We start from the raw sequence: 18652 nt of genomic DNA, 5'->3' as shown, positions 1-18652 counted from the left end.
GAGAGGACTCGATGATACTTAAAAACAATGTGCTGTTTCCATTGAGTATTTTATTTTAAGCCTTCCCCAAATCACAGCCCTAACCTTAACCACTCGAAATGAATACCTTAACTTAATCCTTTAAATTGTTTCAGTTTTAACCCTGCAACCATGCGGAATTAACCCTGCAACCGTGCAGAATTAATGGGTAAAAAAAAAATCGACGTTCATACAATTACTGCAAGTTACGAAGTGAAACTATGAGATCAGGTTGGGTGGCCTCTAAATATATTGATAATTTTTTCCAAAACTTACACTGACAGTAAGACTTTTTGTAACGAATGCCCCTTTCCATTCAAATGGCAGGTGCACTGTTGGGATGCTGGACTCATTTTGGAGGAGATGAACATGTGCAGATAACCTACTTCTTGAAGTGATTGTTTGACAATCAATTAGATGTGTTCATGGCACATTAAAAGGTAATACATTTTTACTGTTAAATGACATGTCTTTACTATAAACACCGTGAATAATTTTTGTTCGCGCACACATATGAGACCCCCGAATGTCACGGTATAATTTGCACTCTGGATGTCTCAAGTGATTTTACTGCTGTATGCTAATACCCTTTACATAAATGTTCTGGAAATGCCAATGGCACCAAAACATTCAAACCATCTGAATTGAGCCCCAGACTCTGGAATCCTAATTTAAGATCCACACTCAGAACATGTTGACCAAACTGGCTACTCGCGTGTGTCCACCATCGTGTATGTTGATTTTGCCTGTCCCCACCAGACAAGTTCATGAAACGCAGGTTAAAATACCAAACCAACTGTGAACCAACTATTTTACTTTGGGGACAGGTTGAAACACACACAACTTGAGGTCAACCGATTAGGGCCGATTTCAAGTTTTCATAACAATCGGAAATCTGTATTTTTGGGCGCTGATTTCCGATTGTTTAAAATGTATTTAAAATGTTTTTTTATACCTTTTATTTAACTAGGCAAGTCAGTTAAGAACACATTCTTATTTTCAATTACGGCCTAGGAACAGTGGGTTAACTGCCTTGTTCAGGGGCAGAAAGACAGATTTTCACCGTGTCAGCTCAGGGGTCCAATATTGCAACCTTACAGTTAACTAGTCCAACGCTCTAACCATCTGATTACATTGCACTCCACTAGTAGCCTGCCTGTTACGCGAATGCAGTAGAAGCCAAGGTAAATTGCTAGCTAGAATTAAACTTATCTTATAAAAAACAATCAATCATAATCACTAGTCATAACTACTAATCCAGTTTAGCAGGCAATATTAACCAGGTGAAATTGTGTCATTTCTCTTGCGTTCATTGCATGCAGAGTCAGGGTATATGCAACAGTTTGGGCTGCCTGGCTCATTGCAAACTAATTTGCCGGAATTTTACGTAATTATGACATGCATTGAAGGTTGTGCAATGTAACAAGAATATTTAGACTTAGGGATGCCACCCGTTAGATAAAATACCGAACGGTTCCGTATTTCACTGAAATAATAAACGTTTTGTTTTCGAAATTATAGTTTCCGGATTCTACCATATGAATTCCCAAAGGCTCGTATTTCTGTGTGTTATAATTAAGTATGATTTGATAGAGCAGTCTGACTGAGCAGCAGCAGGCCTTTAATCATTCATTCAAACAGCACTTTCGTGCGTTTTGCCAGCAGCTCTTCGCAAGCACAGAGCTGTTTATGACTTCAAGCCTATCAGCCTAATGGCTGGTGTAACCAATGTGAAATGGCTAGCTAGTTAGCTGGGTGTGCGCTAATACTGTTTCAAACATCACTCGCTTTTAGATTTGGAGTAGTTATTCCCCTGGCGCTGCAAGGGCCGCGGATTTTATGGAGCGATGGGTAACGATGCTTCGAGTGTGGCTGTTGTCGATGTGTTCCCGGTTCGAACCCAGGTAGGGGCGAGGAGAGGGACGGAAGCTATACTGTTACATTGGCAATACTATAGTGCCTATAAGAACATCTATTAGTCAAAGGTATATGAAATACAAATGGTATAGAGAGAAATAGTCCTAGAAATACTATATTAACTACAACCTAAAAACCTCTTACCTTGGAATATTGAAGTCTCATGTTAAAAGGAACCACCAACTTTCATATGTTCTCATGTTCTGAGCAAGGAACTTAAATGTTAGCTTTTTTACATGGCACACATTTTTACATGGCACATAGATGGCACATATTGCATATTGGCACATATTACTTTCTTCTCCAACACTTTGTTTTTGCATTATTTAAACCAAATTGAACATGTTTCATTATTTATTTGAGGCTAAATTGATTTTATTGATGTATTATATTAAGTTTGGTCCTCCAATAATCATTGAAAAATCATAAGCGATCGACCTCTACACAAAACATTCATGGACATTTAGCTTCCGTGCTGTTGCTAGCTAATTTGTTCTGGGAGATAAATATTGGGTTGTTGTTTTACCTGAAATGCATGTTTCTTTTTTTTTACTGGATCTTTTTGAGCCACTTTGAGTCGTGTGTTCTCTACTCCGACATTTAACCCACAGATTAAAGGGGGAACCTAGTTCATTTTTTAAAATTAATATGATTTTAAATTGCGATTGGCAACCCATTTCCAACCTGTGTAATGTTTATGTCCAATGGCCGATGAGGACATTTTATCTATAATTTCACTTTATATTTCATGGATTGAAAAGGATTTACCAGTAGATTTTTGACATGATTCATGATGATGACTGCTTGTCGAGCTAAGATGTTGAAAGTATGTTGTTGACATAATCAATCCAATCAAAACTACGGCAGATATGTGATTTGATGTCATTTTATCTGCAGCCAATGACCTTGAGCCTTCTTGGATGGGCACGTCTAATGTAACTCTATGGTAGCACCCAAGGGATTTAAATTTTCCCTTGATCTTGACTAGTCTCCCAGTCCCTGCTGCTGAAAAAAATCCTCATATTATGATGCTGCCGCTACCATGCTTCACTGTAAGGATGGTGTCAGGTTTCATCCAGACGTGACGCTTGTCATTCAGGCCAAAGAGTTCAATCTTAGTTTCATCAGACCAGAGAATTTAGTTTCTCATGGTAATAGTCCTTTTGGCATACTCCAAGCAGGCAGTTGTGCATTTTACTGAGGAGTGGCTTCCTCCTGGTCACTCTACCAATAAGGCCTGATTGCTGGACTGCTGCAGCGATGGTTGTCCTTCTGGAAGGTTCTCCCATCTCCACAGAGGGACTCTAGAGCTTTGTCACATTGACCATCGGGTTCTTGGTCCCCTCCCTGACCAAGGCCATTATCCCCCGATTGCTCAGTTTAGCCAGGCGGCCAGCTCTAGGAAGAGTCATGGCAGTTTCTAATTTCTTCCATTTAAGAATAATGGAGGCCACTCTGTTCTTGGGGACCTTCAATGCTGTAGAAATATTTTGGTACCCTTCCCCAGAGCTGTGCCTCGACACAATCCTGTCTCGGAGCTCTATGGACAATTCCTTTGACCTCATGTCTTGGTTTTTGCTCTGACATGCACTGTCAACTGTGGGACCTTATATAGACAGGTGTGTGCCTTTCCAAATCATGTCCAATCAATGGAATTTACCACAGGTGGACTCCAATCAACTTGTAGAAACATCTCAAGGATGGTCAATGGAAACAGGGTGCATCTGAGCTCAATTTTGATTCTCATAGCAAAGGGTCTGAATACTTATGTAAATAAGGTATCAGTTTATTTTTTAATACATTTGCAAAAATGCCTAATAACCTGTTTTTGCTTTGTCATTACAGGGTATTGTGTGTAGATTGACGGGGAAAACATTTAATTTAATACATTTTAAAATAAGGTTGTCACGTAACAAAATGCGGAAACAGGGAAGGGGCTTGAATACTTTCCAAATGCACTATATGTCTGTGCTGCTGCTGTGGGGAGAGCTTTCCACACACACACACCAGCAGGATAAAGTAGGATAATTGTGATGCTGTACATTCTTTAATAAAGGCTAATTGACTAAGTGCAACGCTTAGTCTTTAATATTTCAGAGTGCATACTTAGTTCCCTGAAAACTCACCCTTCGGTGAGCCTGCCATGCAACACGCACACACAAACACACATACCCACACAAACAACCACACAAAAAAACGTATTCCCATTCAAAATCCTAAACACTGAAACTAGACCTAACCCCTAAACCTAGCCCTTACCCTAAACTTAACCGCTAAGCCTAAAAATAGTAATTTTCCTTGTTTTATTATCTGTGTTCTGGTCCCAGATTCACAAAACCTTCTTAAGAAGAAATGTCTTCTTAACTGACATTTTTTTCCTTAACTATAAACTTAAGAAGAAAGTTAAACAAAGTATATATTCATCAAAAGGTTCTTGGAACATGTATTGTGCTGTTTTAATGTTAAGAAATTAGATTATTGAAAATAAAGTTATTGGAAATGTTCTTAATTCTAAGATAGCTTTGTCTTAAACTCAGGGCAGTGAGAGAAAAAGCTCATTAAAGCAATTGAACATGTTAATTCACTCAAAAAAAAGCAGCCCAGGAGGCAACAGCAGCCCTCAGACATGCTGACATTGTGGGTCATGTTCAGCAAGGGATAGGAGGCCTTGGGCTAACTAGCCGTGCTGCTTGGAGTAAGGCCACTGCACCAGAGCAGCGGAAGATGGTAGTGCAGGAAGTACGCCATCAGGAGGAGGCTGCAAGGTGGGCCAAGACAGTCTCTCTTTCCAAACAGGGACAGTGCACTCGATGGGACAGTGTGGAGAAGAGGAAGATCAGCTGGAAGGATCTGTGGGCCATGGAAGCGAGGCGGTTGAGCTTTTCCATCAGAGCAACATATGACGTCCTTCCAACACCAGTTAATCTTCACCAAAGGCACATTCTCACAGGGTGTAAAACAAGCCTCACCCAAGGACGCTACACTTGGCGTCACAACCAAGTCCTTAAAAACCTTGCGGGGGGGACTAAAACAGTCTAAAAAATGAGAGCACGGCAACAATAGATCACATGAAGAATATCAATGAGCGTGTTTGTCATATCATTCTCATCAGTTCAGCTCTCGTGGTCCACTGACTGAGTCACAGATTTCCCAAAAGGCAAAGTAACACGTCCAGACTAAATAATATATTCCACAATATCTACCACATATGTGTTTGATCAAGAATAGGATGATATAACTTTAATCATTTACAATGAGTCACTGACTTCCCGATAGGTTAGTATAAAGGGTCTGTTGTGCTCTGGATGGCACGGTAGAATTAACTTGACATGGGGTATTGAATGTGATGAGATCAGCTGATTCCTCGTCCAGTTTGATTTGTCAATACCCCTCCTTCTCATCTAGGATAGTGAAGATCTTCTTGACTGCTAGCTTGCATTTCACATCCTCTGAGGTGGGAATGGAGAAGTGTTGGTGCTGTATGGCCTTGTTCAGGTCCTTAGGATCCAAACACACCCTAAGAGAACCATTTTTATTTTCTGTTATGACTAGGCTGCTCACCCACTCAGTTGGTTTTGTTACTTTGCTCACCACACCCCTCTGCTCTTGATTGTCCAATGTCTCTTTCAGCCAGTTAAGCAGAGCATAAGGGATTTTACTACATCCATGAACAACAGGAGGGACTTTTGGATCAATGTAGATGTGGCACTGGCCTGGAGTCCTTTAAACACAGATGCATAGTGCTTGAGTGGCTCCTCCTTGGAGCATGGTGTGCAATTGTTACAACTTTTCTGATGAGGTCAAGCTGCACACAGGCCTCTCTGCCTAGTAGTGGTGTGTCAGATGCAGCTGTAACAGAACTGTAGCAGGGCTTGTTTGTGCCGCGTGTGCACTTGCAATGTCATGGTGCCGCTTGGTTTAACGCGGGTGCTTCCATAGGCTATGAATACAGTCTCAGTCTCTTTCAGTTGGAATTACTTGGGCAATTTGCTTGTGGGAGCACATTAGCTTCAGCTCCTGTGTCAAACTTAAAGTTGACCGTCTGTCACCCTATAAGCAAGTTTGCCAGCCAGCAGCTTTTTTGAGTGCTTGTGTCACTGCATCTATGAACATGTCCACTTCCTTGACCTCTGTTTCATCAGGAGCAACATCTGTCCCTGACCTACACACAGCTGCAAAGTGATTTCTCTTGACACATTTTTTTATACTCAACATTGAATGCAGGACACCTCTTTGGTTTGTCTGTTTTTCCACATTTGCCACAAGTCTTCGTCTGCTGCTCACTGGTTGAGTGCTCAGTCTGTCTTTGTTCTGACTGACCTCATGATTGCTTAACATGGCAGCCCTTTTTCCCCCATTCAACGCACAAACTGGTCTGTGCCATTGCTAGCTGACCTACAGTTGTTTAGCCTGAGCTGATGTAACTTATTTTGCACGGCAAACATCTATTGCCTTAGCTAGAGTTAAATCTGAAATGGAGAGTAGTTTCTCTCTTAGCCCACTATCTGTGACACTAAATACGATATTGTCCCTTCGCATTAGATTCTCAGTGTCTTTGAACTTAGTTACATGTTCCCAGTCTCAGTTCGGCTATAAACCTGTTAATACCTGCATGTTCATTGAACTTGTGTGCCTAAAATGGATGTCTCTCCAAAACAGTATTCCTGTGTGGTGAACAGTAGTTTTCAAACGCTTTCATTACCTCGGCCAGTTTCTTGTTTTCGTTGTCTGCACAAGTTATGTGATCTCCATCATGTTGTATATCGACAGCGCCTCCTCACCGATGCAATGTAACAAAACTGCTATTTTCTAGCCTCTGAATTGCCATTTAGCCCACTGGCTAAGTAGTACGTTCAGTCTTTGTTCCCATTTCCGCCAATTTCCTGCGAGGTTTCCAGTCAATAACAACGGAGATCGTGGTATAAACGACTGCATTGCTGCTAATCCCAAACTTGACAGCCTACAATAAAGTATGTTGCTTCACTCATGTTAGTGTACGCCTGCTAACTAGCCACTCATTTTAGTAGTCTGCTGGTGAAGTACAGTCGTGGCCAAAAGTTTTGAGAATGACACATTAATTTTCACAAATTCTGCTACCTCAGTTTGTATGATGGCAATTTGCATATACTCCAGAATGTTATGAAGAGTGATCAATTAATTGCAAAGTCCCTCATGTATTTTTAGAGTAACAGTGGGTGTAAAATAAGGTTATTTTTGGTTAAGGTTGGCTAAAAGTATACCTGTCTCAGTCTGTTAGACACTGATCTAATATGACTGACTTCAATAATATTTTAAAAAAAGAAATTAAAATCCACTCTGTCCCCATCCATTCAACACCAACAAAAGGCACAAAAATGGCTGTACTTTGTAGCGAAAATACTTTTGGGATTTTATTTTCAGTGAGTGAGACAGAGAAATGAGAAGACATGCAGGTCATTTTATACCATTAGAAAAAAATATTTAAGTTTTACCCTTTTATTACTCAAAAGTAACCCAATAATTCAGACACATGGAACATCTTAAACAGTCTCATCCACAATGGGGCAAAACTCAATTAAAATAAAAGAACTGAAAAACAATTAGGAAAAAAAATCAGATAAAGTAAGATCCCAAACAAATATTACAGAACCACTCCTCCTGTTTCTCTCTTTTGATGCTTATTTTGTGGGTGGACGCATCAAAGTGTACCTCCTATTTTTAAAGGTGTCAAAGCAGTCAATGACACAATTGTGGCTTAGTGGCCCAAGTGATTCACCCTCTGTGGACATGGCTGCAAGACTTGCAAGCCTTTTCTGACCCATTGTCTTACGCAACCAGGAGTGCAGCCGCACAGTGCACCTTTCACAGGAGCAGCTGCTCACAGGAATTGTGAGGGCAACCTCAAATCAAATCTTATTGGTCACATACATATGGTTAGCAGATGTTAATGCAAGTGTAGCGAAATGCTTGTGCTTCTAGTACTGACTATGCAGTAATATCTAACAAGTAATCTAGCAAATTCACAACTACCTTATATATACGCACACACACACACATAAAGGGATGAATAAGAATATGTACAAATAAATATATGGATGAGCGATGGCGTGCGGCATAGGCAAGATGCAGTAGATGGTATAGAGAACAGTATATACATATGAGATGAGTAATGTAGGATATGTAAACATTTATTAAAGTGGCATTATTTAAAGTGACTAGTGATATCTTTTAAGTCCATTTATTTAAGTGGCCAGAGATTTGAGTCTGTATGTTGGCAGCAGCCTCTCTAAGTTAGTGCTGGCTGTTTAACAGTCTGATGGTCTTGAGATAGAAGCTGTTTTTCAGTCTCTCGGTCCCAGCTTTGATGCACCTGTACTGACCTCGCCTTCTGGATGATAGTGGGGTGAACAGGCAGTGGCTGGGGTGGTTGTTGTCTTGGATGATCTTTTTGGCCTTCCTGTGACATCGGGTGCTGTAGGTGTTCTGGAGGGCAAGTAGTTTGCCCTGGTGATGCGTTGTGCAGACCGCACTACCCTCTGGAGGGCCTTGTGGTTGAGGGCTGTGCAAATGCCGTACCAGCCCGACAGGATGCTCTCGATTGTGCAACTGTAAAAGTTTGAGTGTTTTAGAAGGCGCTGTTGCGCCTTCTTCACCACACTGTCTGTGTGGGTGGATCATGTTTCCGGTCGCCTTGCCATGATTAAAAGCGGTGGATCGCGCTTTCAGTTTTGCGTGAATGCTGCCATCAATCTACGGTGTCTTTGGCTATGCCGGATTAAGTGATATGACATGCTATGCTATAAAATCATTTCTCTGTAATTAATAATGATTACGATAATCAGGTAAATAATTAACTAGAAAGTCGGGGCACCACAGAATAATGTTTATAGAGCTGTTATCTTCCGAATAAACTCTGAAAGACCTAGTAATCTTTTACCTCAACAGCAGTCAATATTTAATCGTCACTTCATTTAGTCTCATCTGAAAGTTGCAAATGATTGGTTATCTTCATGAACCCTGGCAAACAAGTTGAATCAGCTATACAAAATTGGGTTTAATTATTTATTTACTAAATACCTAAATAATCTCACAGAATTACATATACACAGAATGTATCATATATTTATTACAAATTATGTCAAAGGAAAACGTCCCTTGAGGACGGAACAGATACGACGGCTGGTTACACAAAGAGAGGGGGTTGGGTTTGAGTGAAAGAGCATGAAGACTGAGTAACAAAGGGAGAAGCTATGCTATCGTAAATACAGAATATTATGCATTCTAAATAACTGTCCATTTGAAAAAGGAGAATGCAATAAATATTTACTCTGAGCTGCGCTTCGGTACATTGTTCGTAGATGGGAGGTCGGGTGGTACAGAATGGATCTCTGGTCCTCTGAAGACTGTCTAGTGGTGAACTGGAGCATGGTAGAATGGATACTCTGTCCGTCCTCTCCGAGCCCACGTTTAGCGGGCGGAGAGGGTAGCACTTCTTTAGTGAATAAGAGTTCTAAGTTCATACCAAGTTGCCATACTTTAAGCTCATGCTATATTCTGGCTGGTATAGTCAAAATTCATCCTTCCGGTGTGTAGGTTGTCACATTCACATCGAAATGTGTTGCCAATTGTGTTAGGTTCTTGCTGATCATATTCATTAATTTGTCATTAATTAGCTGACATACACAGCTCGTGTTTGAGAAATGTACAAGTTCAGCTGATGCTATTCCAAGTTTGGACTGGGCTTCTTTGAACTTGTGGTGATTGACTAGGGATGTACTGAAAAACAAATACACATTCTCCAAGAAACTGAAACTCAGCAGCCTCGGGAATATCCCTGCAAGTATGACACAACACCAAATTAAGCTCATGGGCATAGCAATGTACATAAATTGCCTCCGGATGCAGCACTCTGAAATGTGCTTGCTCACCTCCTTTGGACCCACTCATGACAGCTGCACCATCATAGGTCTGTGCAACGCACTTCAGAACTGCTATCCCTCTCCTTTGGAGCTGCTGTTGCAACTCATTTACTATCGATTAGGCATCAAATGACTTGATTTCTGCTCGTGCTAGTAAATGCTCCTTAACTGTCCCCTCAGTCACATACCTAACACACAGAGCCAACTGTTCAGACTGCCCATCCTTGGCCTCAACCGTCACCATGGCATACATTCCAGACTTTGATATCTCAGAGACGATGGTGTATGTAATCTCTTGAGCACAGTGTCATGACTGTCCTGATCAGGTCAGGTTACAGGAGACCACAACCCTAGAGATTATCTCTAAACCCCAACAGAGGAGGAGAAATCTAGGGGTTTGAAGATCTGGGGGTTTTATGACCCCTCACGCCCCTGATAAATCTCAGGCCACAGACAAATTCCTTTGTCGTGTTACTATGGAGAACCAGCCTCAACATTAAACATGAAATAAAGGGACTTTGGAACAATGGTTTCCGTCAGCTACAATGGTAGTCATGACGATAAATGGAATATGAAAATGTATGTCATTTTTGTTTTGTTATTAAAGGTTAATAGATGACGTTATTACGAAAACATTGTAACATCAACCGTTTTCCTAGTATATGTTTGATGTTTATACCTTGTGTGGAAAATGTCCAAATCAAAGGGAATGTTTTGGTAAAGATGAAATGTGAAGTTAGTTGTCCAAAATTGGATTTGAGAAAAACCTAGACCTTGCTCTTAACTTGGTACGCCCAGAGAATTGCCCTAAAGGCGGTTACGCCTACTTCTGACCCAAGGGTATAAAACCTGTGAGTAAAGAATTTACAGAGAAGACTACGTTACCCAAGCTGCAGCCAAGGTCTAAAAAGTCAACGAACCCAAAACGCAACGCAAGTTTGAAGACAAATAAATCATTTTCTACCCAAGTTACGGATGAGTAGCTGTGTCTAAGCGGGTGAATTCAAGTCGAACCACCTAGCCTCCAACTCCCATCAAATCATGGTATCTACACTGTTTCATTCCAACGCTGTGAGCTCTGAGCTACAGAGCTGTCTGTCCTCAGAAGACCCCTTCCAGAGCAAGGGTGAGGGAACAAACTCCTAAGCCAAAAAGACACTGACATCGGGAGGACGATCAGAGAGGTGCGCCAGAGAAGTGCGTCATCGAGCAGCTGAACGGTCCATGCAGAGAATCCTCGGAGACCTTCCCCACTTAATTACATCATTATATTCTGACCCATAAGAGTGGCAGTTTGGGGCAAGGGTTAGAATAGCATAGCTGACAAATTCACCCAAATGTATATTTCTCGTGTACTTTCTTTTTCCTCTCTCTTTCAAATCCCCATTTTGGGTAACACGCACCATAGTGTGTTGGCCCGTTATACTAAGTTCTAATCAATAGCCTATAATGTGTTTTGTCTATGTGTATATTTTATCATCATTTTAGCTTTCTAGTAAATAAATATTCAACTAAGATTGGTGTGGTACGAACTCATTGGTGAGACCCGGGTCCGTGCAGATTCACGGGCTATCCGACGTTCAGGACGAGATTGTTAGAGGCAACTGGTTAATTTGCGGCTGTTGTAAAATCGATATTCTGATATTCTTTGAGTTAATTTTTGGAAATAGAAACTCAATAAAAACTAGTTTTCCCATGGTGCCCCAGGTTAATAATTGCTTGATTCAGTTAATCACCCAATTAGAAACTTTTAATCATTCGATGAACAACAGTCGTCACATTAATAATACGTCACAACAACAGCATTCGATCATGTCATTCGGAGATTCTGAAGAGAGATACATTGCATTTGATGGAGTATTGTACCTTTGCAGGAAAGGGTGAAACTCCTTCAAATGCTCCATACGTTCAGGAAAGCTCCCTCTATTTGTGCTTTCACTAGATTCATCATTGGCATGGAAAGAGTCTGTCTTCCTCACATTGAGGACCGCAACAATTCTTCTCAGATACTCCCTTCTCTCTGCAATATCACTAGCATGGGTAGATGTTAAAATCTGAGCAATGTTCCCATGATTGCTAGTTGTCTGGTAGCCTTTCCATGCCACAACACTGTCTCTCTGTGTTTGTGCCTTCTCATGTTAACCGAAGACATACAAAGCTTTTTTCACATTTTTGCAGCCATTACTGTCAAAATAATCCAATTTAATGTTTTTGCCAAAAACTCTACATGGAAAGCAGAAAGTTGTGTTCAGAATTTCAGGAATTTCAGGACCTGGATTAGACTGAACATTTCCAGACAATAGAAGCAACAAGATAATGGCAAATCTAGATCGAGGGTTGCAACATTTGGAGTTACAGACGGCTGTTGAAGGAGAATCCCAGAGTCACCAGAGTCTTTAACACCACATATTTCAGGAGATGTGTGAAGTCCAGAGACAAGGTTAAGTACCAAGAGAACAGTCCTGACATGTAAGAGTCTCATTTCTCATGGGCATTTCCGGAGCAAGCGTGGGGTTTCTCACAATACTCAAGGGAGAAACAATCATATATTTCCTCATTCACAGTGCAACGGGCTCTAAAAGTATCGCCAACATTGTAAAAGCCAAAGGTAGACACCAGCAAAATAAACAATAGCATCATGTTTGTTAAATGCCCTAAAAGTCACTAATCAAATAGTTCAACCGCTGATCAATAAAAAGTCAGTGATGTATGAGTATGATGTAGGCGAGCAAAGGTCCGGGGAGAGAGAGAGAAAGTAGCGAAGGCACCTGTACAAGAATAGGACATACAAAACAGGGCAGGCATCTCAGAACTCGCTACCGTGTTGGCGTCTTGATGTGAGATCCGGTGACTGTGCTGGCCACTCCTCTGAATGTGGGGGGACATGTCCCCCGTCCCTAGTGAAATTTGCGCCACTGCACACATGTACTGTACACACGCGCTTGCTCTTACTTCTTGTGACTGGACGGACTTTGACGAGAAATAGTCTCCCGCATTTCAACACTAAAGGCCCATTTTTTTTCTGTGAGGTCCCCATTACTAGCCAAATAATCATATTTTTTTTTAACCAAAAAACGATCAATTTAGACAGACTAATGATGGACAGCCTCATCTGGTATTTGGCCAAGCTGTCCCTGGGGGTGGCAGCGTAGCCTAGTGGTTAGAGTGTTGGACTAGTAACTGGAAGGTTGCGAGTTCAAACCCCTGAGCTGACAAGGTACAAATCTGTCATTCTACCCCTGAACAGGCAGTTAACCCACTGTTCCCAGGCTGTCATTGAAAATAAGAATATGTTCTTAACTGACTTGCCTGGTTAAATAAAGGTAAAATAAAAATAATTAAATAGATAATTACAGACAGTATGGGGAATGTTCAGAAAACATCAGACAACTGACAGCTGTGTCTTCTGATTAATCAGGCACCTTGGTTTTACTACTACTTGTTCTGTTTAGCATTGGGTAAAGGTTGCATCCCAAATGGCACCCTATTCTGTCCCTTTATAGTGCACTACTTTTGGTCAAATGTAGTGCACTATATAGGGAATAGGGTGCCATTTGGGACATACAGAAGTCTCCAGATGCACTTATGAGGCAGTCAAGAGGATGATCTAAATTAGCTAATGGACAAGATCAAAGTGTGTACCAGGCCACTTCTAGTTTCATTACCCGTCTGATTATTTGTACTTTGTTCCCCTCGGGTCCCATGGTTGACATTGATCACGTCTGTTGAGTGCGCAATAATACGAGTTGTGTCTCCTATTAACTTATTGAGAGGAATGCAATCTAGCAGTTTGATACACATTGTTATTTATTCATTATTTCATTGGAAAGGAAGAGCATGTGAGTCAGATCAGAGAGTGTGTATAAATGTAAATGTTGGAGACAAACTATGACCTGTTCTGGCTATGCCAGTGCAATGATCATGCGTGCCAAAGGGACACACGTGTTCATGATTTTCAGGTGCGCATAGACTGCATTAACTTGTGTGGTGTCACCATCTAGTGGCCATGGGCATCTCCTGACATGTACAGAAGGACTTCTGAACAACACAGCTTGAAGGGTAGCCTGGTTAAGCAGACTGATCGCTGCTATGCTCATGTTTCGTTTCACTTGAAAAACAATGTGAGCTATTATAAGACCAGGATGCAAGGGTATTTTGGTATGCAAGGGTACTTCAAGGGCAGCTAGGGGCCTAAATCTTAAAATACCTGGGGGCCAAGTTTCTCATGGGTGCCATTTCATGATGTGGCACCTGGGACTTGAGTTTGAGGCCCTCGTTCAAAAGCAAAATCTATTATTACAAAGTTAAAAAAGATACATTACAATAAATTACAATAAATGAATGCATGAATAATTTGTGAAGTCTATCTGGCGCATTTAGCAGCGAGTGAGGGATAGTGTGGTAAACTGAATGAAAATATTAATTGGGGGTGACAGCTGCTGTGTGAAACACCAGGCTGTGCCAAGATATCAGGGGTGAATCACAGGACAGGAGGGAGGGAACACCGGGGAATGGAATTGTATCACCAAATCAAACACATGGTTTCCTTGTATTTGATACCATTCCATTCACTTAATTCTAGTCATTATTATGAGTCGTCCTCCCCTCATCAGCCTCCTTTGGCTAGAATACATAGCCTGGTCTTGGTACCAGTCTGTTTAGCTAACATTCCACTCCTTGTACTCTGTGTTTTGGCTACAGAATATATGAGTACGACTCGGGGATGAGCATCAACTGATTGGGAAACATTGTGTGCAAAGAGCCTAAATAAAATGTATGATTCCACAAATCAATTGTGAAAAATGCAACCCGACTGGCTCAACCTGACTTTTGACTCTTCCTGAATTTTAAAGCTATGGTAGTACCTCAGATGAAAAGCAGTCTTCTGTTTACCTCTTACATGGCACACTTATACCCAACATAGGCTGCGTTTAGACAGGCAGCTCAACTCTGATATTTCTTCCACTATTTGGTATTTTGAACAATCAGATCAGCCCTGAAAAATATCAGATGTGAAAAGATCTGATGTCATTGGTCAAAAGACCAGTAAAAACACTTTTAAAAGATTGAATGAATGACAACTACAGGAGTGGTTTCTATAATCTTAATGTTTTGCTCAAATAACATGGTCCATTGTTGAATTATGGCATGGGTTACTGGAAGTCACATCTGAAACACAAAATATAATGTACAGTCGTAGCCAAAGGTTTTGAGAATGACACAAATATACATTTTCACAAAGTCTGCTGCCTCAGTTTGTATGATGGCAATTTGAATATACTCCAGAATGTTATAAAGAGCAATCGGATGAATTGCAATTATTTGCAAAGTCCTTCTTTGCAATGCAAATGAACTGAATCCCCCACAAACATCTCCACTGCATTTCATCCCTGCCACAAAAGGACCAGCTGACATGTCAGTGATTCTCTTGTTAACACAGGTGAGAGTGTTGACGAGGACAAGGCTGGAGATCACTCTGTCATGCTGATTGAGTTCGAATAACAGACTGGAAGCTTCAGAAGGAGGGTAGTGCTTGGAATCATTATTCTTCCTCTGTCAACCAAGGTTACCTGCAAGGAAACACGTGTGGTCATCATTACTTTGCACAAAAAGGGCTTCACAGGCAAGGATATTGCTGCCAGTAAGATTGCACCTAAATCGACCATTTATTGGATCATCAAGAACTTCAAGGAGAGCGGTTCAATTGTTGTGAAGAAGGCTTCAGGGCGCCCAAGAAAGTCCAACAAGCGCCAGGACCGTCTCCTAAAGTTGATTCAGCTGCGGGATTGGGGCACCACCAGTACAGAACTTGCTCAGGAATGGCAGCAGGCGGGTGTGAGTGCATTTGCACGCACAGCGAGGGGAAGACCTTTGGAGGATGGCCTGCTGTCAATAAGTGCAGCAAAGAAGCCACTTCTTTCAAGGAAAAACATCAGCGACAGACTGTTATTCTGCAAAAGGTATAGGGATTGGACTGCTGAGGACTGGGGTAAAGTCATTTTCTCTGATGAATCCCCTTTCCAATTGTTTTGGGCATCTGGAAAAAATGGGGTTGCTTCTCAGTCAAGGGAGTGGACTCACTCACAATTTTGCCTAAGAACACAGCCTTGAATAAAGAATGGTACCAACACATCTTCCGAGAGCAACTTCTCCCAAACATCCAGGAACAGTTTGGTGACGAGCAATGCCTTTTCCAGCATGATGGATCACCGCAAGCAATACATTCCGATCAGACAGTCACTGGAGGAAAAACAAATTAAATTTAAACCCTGCTTCACGGCAATACTGTGGGTATGGAAGGGAACACAATGGATGGAAATCTCAAGCACCGATGATTACCTAATCAAGGTCCAAGAAACCTTCCCAGAAACCTTCCTAGTTGAAGGAGGAGAGACCCCTGCTCTGAGAAGAGGTTGAAGTAGGAAATAACAATGAGCATACTAGGCTACAAACAGTGACGCCTGGGACCACAGCTTATCATAAATTGAGACTATATCCTTTCCCCCTCCCCCCAATAAAATCTATACTTTACTTTCCCCATATAACTGTTCTCCTCTGTAATTATAGAAGTAGACGATGCCAATGGACTACATGGACACTGAAAAGACTATTGAAAGTGGGAAATATAGCATGTATGTCACCCCGCTCCTCCGCTCTCTCCACTGGCTTCCAGTTGAAGCTCGCATCCGCTACAAGACCATGGTGCTTGCCTACGGAGCTGTGAGGGGAACGGCACCTCAGTACCTCCAGGCTCTGATCAGGCCCTACACCCAAACAAGGGCACTGCGTTCATCCACCTCTGGCCTGCTCGCCTCCCTACCACTGAGGAAGTACAGTTCCCGCTCAGCCCAGTCAAAACTGTTCGCTGCTCTGGCCCCCCAATGGTGGAACAAACTCCCTCACGACGCCAGGACAGCGGAGTCAATCACCACCTTCCGGAGACTCCTGAAACCCCACCTCTTTAAGGAATACCTAGGATAGGATAAGTAATCCTTCTCACCCCCCTTTAAGATTTAGATGCACTATTGTAAAGTGACTATTCTACTGGATGTCATAAGGTGAATGCACCAATTTCTAAGTCGCTAAATGTAAATGTAAATAACTGTTCTAGGGATGTGCGTGTGTGTGGTGGGAGTGTAGGTGTGTTTGTGTATAAATGGGAGGGTGAGGGAAAAGTGAGGGATGGTGAATATGAATATGTGTAGGAGGGTGGGAGAGAATGATTGTGTGGATGCATAGGTTATATGTTTTAGGCAGGAATGAATGAGAATGGATGAGTAAGTGTGTCAGAGGTACGGAGGATGGGAAAGATGGGAGGTAGGGATAAGCTTGACTTGTGTGCGCAAGGGTGGGTAAGGACGGGAGGTTGGGACAAGCTTTGCTTCGGTTGATAAAAAAATATGGAGGGGAGGGGGAGGTGGAGAGGGATGGGTTTGGCTTGGGAGAGAGAGAAGGAAGGATGTAACTATACTACAATGCAACAGTGGGGATTTTAGCATGTCAATCTTGGTGGGGCACACAACATTTTTTTTAGATGCATGCCAGCAAAGCCACAACTCTAAACAATAAATTAAATGCACTATAACGGTGACAAACAACACCCCCAAACTTTTAGGGTCTACATAAAGCTGTCCCGAGTGTGGAGCTTGACTAGCTTAAATAAATGAATGACTAGCTTAAATAAATATGGTTTCAACTGACTCCTTGTGGATTTGTGTAACTGGATAATGACCACATTCTCCTTCAATAATAATGAATGTCGACATAAGTTTTGACTTTTGAACCATACTTCAAACATTATTACATTTATGTTCAGTAAATTCACAAATGTTTGTTCTAATATAATTAGCACTTAGCTCTTAAGTATAAGCAAGCAAAGAGCTCCGATGAGGTAGGCCTATTCGTTCAGCAATTTCGCAAATGGACAGCGCCAGAAATTCAGATAGATATTAGTTCAGAAAAATGCAGCAAGAAGCCTTAACTGTACTCTTCTTTAAAAACCTGTTTGGGCTAGGCGTTCCGCTAGCGGAACCACTTCCGGTGAAACTGGTGGGGGGCGCAATTCAAATAAATAATCGTAAAAATTATGGATATTAAACATTTAGGTACATACCAGTCAGTGTCTTATATCGGTTGAAAGCTTAAATTCTTGTTCATTCTTGTTAATCTGATTTACAGTAGCTATTACAGTGAAAACATGCCATGTGATTGTTTGAAGACGGCTCCCCACATCAAAATATTTTTCCACCGGCACAGGTTTCATAAATTCACAAATAGCGATTAAATATTCACTTACTTTTTGAAAATATTCCTCTGATTTGTCAGCCAGAGCGTCCCAGCTATAACATATAGTGTCGTTTTGTTAGATAAAATCCTTCTTTATTTCCCCAAAGGTCTGTTTAGTTGGCGCCATCGATTTGAGTAATCCACACGTTCAACATGGAGAGAAAGGAATGCGAAAATCTACCGCTAAACTTTGTTTCAACAAGTCAAAATAGGTTTCAATGTACTCCTCAGATACCTTAATGTAATCAAACTATAATATTTCTTACGGAAAGAAGTATGTTCAATAGGAAACCGATTTTAGCAGGTGCGTCTTGTCGTCATCGCGCTCCCAAACATGAATTTCCAAGACTGTGTCCCTGTATTAACACTCATATTTCTTACTCGTTTTGGAAGACAAGCCTAAAACCTTGAACATAGACTGCTGACACCCTGTGGAAGCCATAGGAATTGCATCCTGGGAGCTAGAATTCAGTATGCACCTATAGCTTCCATTGTAAGAGCAAGGTTTTTTTCAACAAAACAAATTCTGGTTG

The sequence above is a fragment of the Oncorhynchus keta genome, chromosome 1 (genome assembly GCF_023373465.1).
Source record: "Oncorhynchus keta strain PuntledgeMale-10-30-2019 chromosome 1, Oket_V2, whole genome shotgun sequence".
NCBI classification, from domain to species: domain Eukaryota; kingdom Metazoa; phylum Chordata; class Actinopteri; order Salmoniformes; family Salmonidae; genus Oncorhynchus; species Oncorhynchus keta.
Note: the sequence above shows the minus strand (reverse complement) of the source record.